Genomic DNA, 7,290 nt, shown 5'->3' with positions numbered 1-7,290 from the left:
ACGATATATGTACATTTATTTTAGACCATTCAGCAAATGCAAATGAACTCATTGCACTGCTCACTGTTCAGTGTCAGTGTGCTTTCAAGAAGTGGTCTTAAGAATTGCAATATGTGATGATACAGTGGCGTAGCAAAGATGCTGTGCGCACAGCTCTCGAGTGTCCCAGTTCCAAATGTGCTTAGCTCAGTCAGTCCTCAATTTTTCTATGAATTCTGAGATTTGTAGTGCTGATTTTATCATGAGTTGAGCTGGATTACAAATAGCAGCATGCAACATTTAAGCATGGAACCTGTTTGTTTGAGGGCAATGGTGGTATGCTCCATATGGGATTTGTTTTGGGTCAGATATGATGTCCAGACTAGGAGTGCTTCTCCTGCATCATGAGAAGATGCCTCTAAATGTGGAATGGCGTTAGAAGGTACGAGAAGTGTCTGAAATGTATACAAAACTTAATTGGGTTTGGTTGGAAAGGTGTGGGTGATGTGTACCGGTATGCAGGGCTCTCAAATTCCCCTGGTTCATGTGAAACTACTGCACCCAGTCCGATTTTCTGCTTTGCATTCTGGGACTTGCAGGATTTTTTTTAGCCCTTTCTGGAATCAGGACTACAAACTCCAGAATGCAAAGCAACAGCCTGGTTGGGATAAGCTAATCACGCACGGATATGGGAAAATTGAGATGTCTGTTACTGAGCTAATGAAAGCAAGTAGGATGGCAAGGTGATACACTCTCTCTAGGTTATTGTGGATACTATCTCTAGCACTGAACGTTTTACCTACAAATATTTCCTTTCAGGCTTGCCATTTAATTCGTTATATGCAGGAAACACAACGTTATCACCCTGAATGCATTAGGGTATCATACAAACTTCAGGAGTGGAAAATGTCTGTAATGACCTGGAGTAAGGAAGGTGGTCACCCTAGAAAACGGGCCCCTTTGGCCGCAGTTTGGCACTAATATCCATAATATTGATGACAACGGCACCTCACAACCTTGTGTCCCGGTGCCACTGCACCTGCTGCACTAATGATAGATTACAGCCCTGGGGAATCATCATGCAAGCAGGCGTACATGCTCTCACATTTTTGGGAGTGGGCTGAGAACCTGTTTTTTTTATCCCAGGTGTCTAAAGCTGTACCATAGTAGCTCGGAAATTTCCCCGAGTTAATGCAAGAATTTTAAACAGAACAAGTTGGAAACCGGGAACAAGATTTGCCTCGCTCCTATCCCGACGGGTTATGTCTAAAGTTCATATTCATGTTTCGACTGTTAGACACCTCACACGCAAAAACAAAACAGGTGCTCGGCTCAGCCTTATAAGGCCCTTGGTGTACGCCCACTGTACCGTTTCGACACCAGCGTTTACCTGCTAAAAAGTGACTTTTGATTTAAACATACATTTATAAAAGAGCTTGACATTTGCTCACGGGACGAGACGGTTTTAAACGGAAGTGCCTAAACATGTACCCTCTGCCTATATGATGCCCATTCATCTTTAGACAAGCATTTAAAATGCAATGGTCTCGGCATTATTATTGAAGGTGAATAAAACTTGCCATATGAATAGGAACATTAAAAAAATAGGTAATAAAAAACGCATATCACTACAAGTAATTATTTGTTTTTATTTTGTAATGTTTTCAAGTATGAACACCATACCATTGGTTGACGAAGTACTCAAAACATGCAGTAAACCACACAATACGAGACTGCAACGATTATAAAGGGCACCAATATATTATGCAATATGATTTAATGATGCCTACATAACCCATGTGCTCTTCCCTCCATCTCTCTTGACTTCTGGAATTCCCACCGAGAACCCGAGAAACCGCACCTCTCAGAGAGGAAGTGTGCTCTTCAGAGGCGTACCCGGTTCAAACAGTGCTTCATAAAGTGAAGTTTCAGAGACCCTTGAAAACATGGAGGAGGCAGGTATCGCGAAGGGGGGTTACATGGCACTATCAAACCCCACCCTGGTACAAATATCAGACCAGTAAATTACATTAATAAACAACCTTGTACTTTAATGCATGACATTTGTCTTTCGAGAAAAAAAAAAAACTTACAGTGGCCAGTACGGGGATCGAACCCGCGACCTTGGCGTTATTAGCACCACGCTCTAACCAACTGAGCTAACCGGCCCTGAAGGTAACAGTGCAAAGGAATGTTTTCATTAGATAGAACTGGGTAGGTTATCATAGGTGCAGAATCAACACATTGAGGCGCTCCGACAGTTCTGGGTTGACTCATTTGCACATACAAGGAAAGAGCACGTACATAAATCACGAATGGTACTGAAGGCGCTTCATTAATAACACTGACACGATTAGCAAGTCCAGGTAAAGATAGACCGAAGACCAGCATCACTCCACAGCTCCCCGCCCCCTCCCACGTACTTTGCACAGAGGGCAAGCTTATGAAAGTGTAATAAGTCCGTTTCCTTGTCAGGATAGTGAAGATGATTGAAAAGCGGGGGACACACCTTTTCTATTTTCTCGTTTATTATTATTGTTTAGTGACACCCTTCTGACGAGGATGAATTGATAAGCTATGTATAGCTGCCACCTTATAATGGATAAGCATTCATGACACAGCTGTGCCCCCACCCCAGAATAAATAAAATATAGATGCTCATAACCCCCATCTCTAGGCGACCCTCTTTCTTCCGGACTGTACCTGCTCCTTGACAGCCAGCCTCAGGGGCGCCAATACTTCTTCCATGGCTTTCCTAGGCAGTTCTGGCTCTAGCTTCTGCTGCTTCCTCTGCGGTGCTCTCTCCTGCAGACGGCGGGGTGCTGCGGCCAGACCCCGGGTGGACCGCTGGAGCATGGGGCTGCGCTGGCCGGGGAGCAGAGTGCGGCAGAGCAGGGTTCTAAGCAGCAGCATGGCCCGGGAAAGGCGGGGCTCCGGGCTGCATGATGAAATCTCTGCCTGGCCGGCTCCGGAGAGCGACCCGGTAATTCATCAAATGCAGAGCGTGATTCCTGCTCAAAAAGATCGGCCATGTTTGAATGGTGCAGTTATCGTTTGATAACATTGCAAGTTCGCGGGTTGCTATACAAACTATACATTGGACATCTTTAATGGCCTATTATTTTTGTAGATACTGTTTCATAGAAGATGAACAGATAGTATGAGTAACATTTTTTCTAAAAAATAATGTTTTATATTGTTTAAGCATCACAGTAAATATTTGTGCTTGAAAGAACATGCCACGTACAAGCAGCCCCACCGCCGTCTTTCTACACAATAATGATAATTAACAAAATGGCGGCCACGCCCTGTTCTCTAGTCGACGCCAGACATGGGGAGCCAGTAATTTTAAACAAGCAACTAGAATACGTTAAGTTACATTAGGCAAAAGTGACAATTGAGAGCAAACAAAATACAAGAGGCAACAAACTGTACATTACAGAAGAAATGGACTGGGACCTCGGTGAGAGGGGGGTGTAACCAGACCTAAAAAAGAAGTCAGGTCCCGGGCCGGCCAGCCAATCACAGCGCGGCCCGGGGAATGACATCACGGGGGTGTCCCGGGCCGGCAGCCAATGACAGCGCGGCCCGGGACAAAGGAGCGGGGCTTAAAAAAAGTCCGAGAAACGCCCCCGAATTGCGTTTTCTCGAGAAAGCGCGATTGACAGCCTCTGTCTCCCAATGGCTAGCCTCCATTTATGGAGCTAGCCAATGAGAGACAGAGGCGGTGCCGACATCCATACTCTTGACAAAAGTTTTCGATCTGGGAGGGGCACTTCGTGCCCTCCCCAGGTCGAAACCTAAAAAGTGACATCCAAATTCTTCACTTGTGTTATTGTATACTGCTGCCGTGGCAGATGACTCGAGCATGGCTATTCTAGCTACTAATCAGGGGTGTACCCTGCTTAGGCATTCTTGTGAACAAATGAACCAGAGCAGCGCAGCTCTCTCACTAAAACTGCTCTACGTGAAGACATCCTGGCTGATTCATCCCAAATATCCTTGAGGATAATTTAGCAAAATTAAAATAATTGTGTATCAGAGCCATAAATAGTGAACAAAAAACACTTAAGGCGTTAACAAAAAGCAAATATTTGTGCACCGGAGACAGAAATATTGTAAACAGCACATGATCCTAGCTATGAATGCACGCAGCCATTCCTCCTGTGTGTATGTGGCAGGGTGTGGGGGGGAGACGTGTTGTCAGTGTGAAATAAGATCACTGTACTTGGGAGGATTCAACAACCCAAAAAAATTTCAGAATCCTAAATGCACGCAGCCCGTGAGAGTAAACGGTATGTAGAATGCTAAATGCATGAAGCCTGGGAAATCAAATGTTATGGTTCATTCCCCAAAATAAAAAATCGGAGCCATACATAGTAGGAAAAAAGCATGCACGAAGCATTTACAAAAGCTAATAATTGAGCATCCCAATAAGAAATTGTTAAAAAAAAGCACATGAAGCAAGCTGTAAATGCACGCAGGCAGACCTCCTGTGTGTTTGGGTGGGTGCAGGGGGAGACAGGTTGTCTGAATGCATTAAAATAAACATATTTGAGAGGGTTCCTCAGCCAAATCAATATTTGACAGAATCCTAAATGCACACAGGCAGGGAAAGTAAACGATATGGAGCATTAACAAAAAAAGTTTGAAACACAAACGTGGATGGGGATGAGTAGTTAGGCCACAGGAAACTGATAAGAGAGACACAGAAAAGCAAGAACAGGCTACAGCCAATAGGAACTGTGGAAATCAAACTGGCAAACACATGGACCAATAAAAACTGAACACAGGATATAAGTCCCTTTTAAGAGATATTAAAAACAATAGATTTCACAAGCACAGTGCAAGACCTGTGAAGGCGAAACCTAAAAAGGTACATACATTAAACTATAACACAAGAAAATGAAAACATTTTGTTGGACTTGGCCCTGCTTGCAGGGTCATCCTGAAACTTTTTGCCTTTCCACTAGTTCTTTCGCTGTGATGGAATTGGTGGGTTCAGGATGTTGGGCACTGTGGCGCTGGTTAGCAGTGCAAAGTGTGTGTGCTTTATGCCTTACATAGGTATATTAGGACCCCCCCTTTAGGGGACATCTCCCCCATGGTAGGAAATGTATATGCCATGTGTGGTATGAGTGGAAAATAATAAATGCTGTGTAATGGTGTACGCGCCTTTATTTTCACCATTGCAGAAATGTCACTTTTAAAATGGAAGCCATTTCTGTCTGCTTGTGCCACCAGCCTGAGGTGGGTTGGCGGTCTAATGTTTGAAGTGACAAGGTGCACTACACTTCCCCCAGTGACAGTGAGGTTGGAACTGCCAGGGACCTTCTAGAAGCTTCCAGCTCTTTTTGGTAGGTGGGAGGAGGGGTGTACATGTAGAGAAGTAGAGATGCCATGTGCTCAGACTGAGGGTGGACTGGAATGAGAGGGGACACTCTGCCAGGGGGTACCACCGCATGGGCCTGTGTGCTGGCCCCTGAGCCCATCTGTACCCCTCTGATGTCTACAGGGCCAGTGAGAGCCTTTGCTGGAGTGAAGAGTGCTGTGTCAGGAGGAATGCCACTTTATGGGAGGTGACTTCTTCTAGGAGCTGCTGTCCTGTACTGATGAGTGCCCACTGTCTGCTGATCTTGCCCAGCCTGGCCTATCTGCTTTGCTGCCCTAGCGCCTCGTGAGTGCTATACTTTGACTGCCTGCACTCCAAGGAGGTGAGGAGCGTGGGCGCTACTCCCACAGGTGGGACCCCGGGAACTGTGAGCCACCTAGCGCCTGGTGAGCACCATATTTGAAGTGAATGTGTTGCTCTGCCTGCACTCTAGTGCCTGGTGGGCACTGTTTCCCTGATTACAAGAAGAGGTACACTATCTTCTGTCCCTGAAGTTTCTAGTGGGACCTAGTGCCTCGCAAGCACTATATTCAAGGTGTCAGGGGAGGAGGAGCTGACGCCTGCACCGCTATTCTGTCAATGCGCTATATTTAATTTCCCCTGTGCATGTGCTGCATTGTGGTGCAGCCAGAGTGTCTTATACGCATCTACTGTGCTCTGCTTGCTGCCAAGGCGCTACAACTGTGCCCAGGAAAAGAGGAGCGGACGTCTGCAGCGCCGGGGATTCTAAAGCGATACGAGGGGATCCCGGCGTGTGGGGTTCCCCCCTGCCTGCTTGGTTGACAGTGGCAGCTGCAATGTATTCGGGGGCATTGTACTCATCAGGAGAAGAGAGAGAGGAGTAAGAGACACTCCTGCCCTGCCCCAGTGCTTTGCGCACTTTGCTTTTGCTGTTTTTGCAGCCAGCCCTGACTTTGCGGGACATAGGGCATTTGAGGCCCGGAAAGAGGCCAGTTGGCCTGGGGCCAGTTTCAGAGTGTTGTGCCCCCGATTGGGGTGAACTGTGTTTATGCTGGCGAGGCCTATTGCCCCATATGATTTCTTGCATAATTTTGTTGCATAATGCATTTGTACCTAGTATGATACCTAATGCTTTTCCCTCCGGTTTGCAGTGCTGATTTTTGGCCATCAGTAATTTGAGAGCCCCCGAGTAGGGGCTCCCCAGGCGCAGTAGCGCCAGAAGCGAATCTGCAACCTTGGGGCAGCTATTCCAGGTGTATTTACATAAAGTGTACTGTTAATGTTGCTTATGCTTAATACATGTGGTTATATCGCTAATGGTTTCTTTCCCCCCTAATACTTTCAGGATGTTTGGAGGTTACTAGGGATGCACCATTATGCTAATGTTCTGTCCTAAGGTGCGCAATGATGAAATGCCTCATGTGTATGCCCCATTCTAATATGATTAGACCCCATGTACCGCGGGAGGTGCCTCATGCATCTGCTAATGCCTAAGGAGATGTTGCCTAGCATTTTTACCATAATGAGAATGCTACATGCCTACTATATTTATGTTTATGTGGAGAAGTGTGGCTCACCGATTAGAGCGGCAGACCCTGAGGCAGCGGTCTGGCCCGGGACCAGGGTTCAATCCCCGTCGCAGCAGGGTCTTGGGCTCAATGTCCTCGGACCCGATAATTCTCGCCTTGGTGCCTACTCTAATCATGGGTTCCACTCTGCAACTCTGGGCAATAGCTTGCTTAATCTCCACACCGGCCCTAACAACGCTAGGATGCCTGGCTTCACCTTGGGGGTGCCCAGGAGTGGACACCTCACAGGAACAGGCCAGGAAGGGTTCCACAGCGGTATTCGTACAGCGCTTAGAGACCCCTGGGTGATAGGCGCTATACAAATGCAAATTACATTTACATTTATGCCCACAGGTTGATGCCTAATGCTTTTCCCGCCTAATAGGTTAT

At 46.5% G+C, this 7,290-nt stretch overlaps 1 non-coding gene across 1 annotated transcript; it reads right to left on the bottom strand.

The window, feature by feature from the left end:
- Positions 1-2,074: 2,074 nt before the first annotated feature.
- TRNAI-AAU (transfer RNA isoleucine (anticodon AAU)) lies at positions 2,075-2,148 on the bottom strand. The gene has a single exon. It is a non-coding gene; the product is annotated as a tRNA-Ile (tRNA).
- Positions 2,149-7,290: the final 5,142 nt, after the last annotated feature.

The sequence above is a fragment of the Lissotriton helveticus genome, chromosome 4_1 (assembly GCF_964261635.1).
Source record: "Lissotriton helveticus chromosome 4_1, aLisHel1.1, whole genome shotgun sequence".
NCBI classification, from domain to species: Eukaryota; Metazoa; Chordata; class Amphibia; order Caudata; family Salamandridae; genus Lissotriton; species Lissotriton helveticus.
This window is presented reverse-complemented; position numbering and strand designations above follow the sequence as displayed.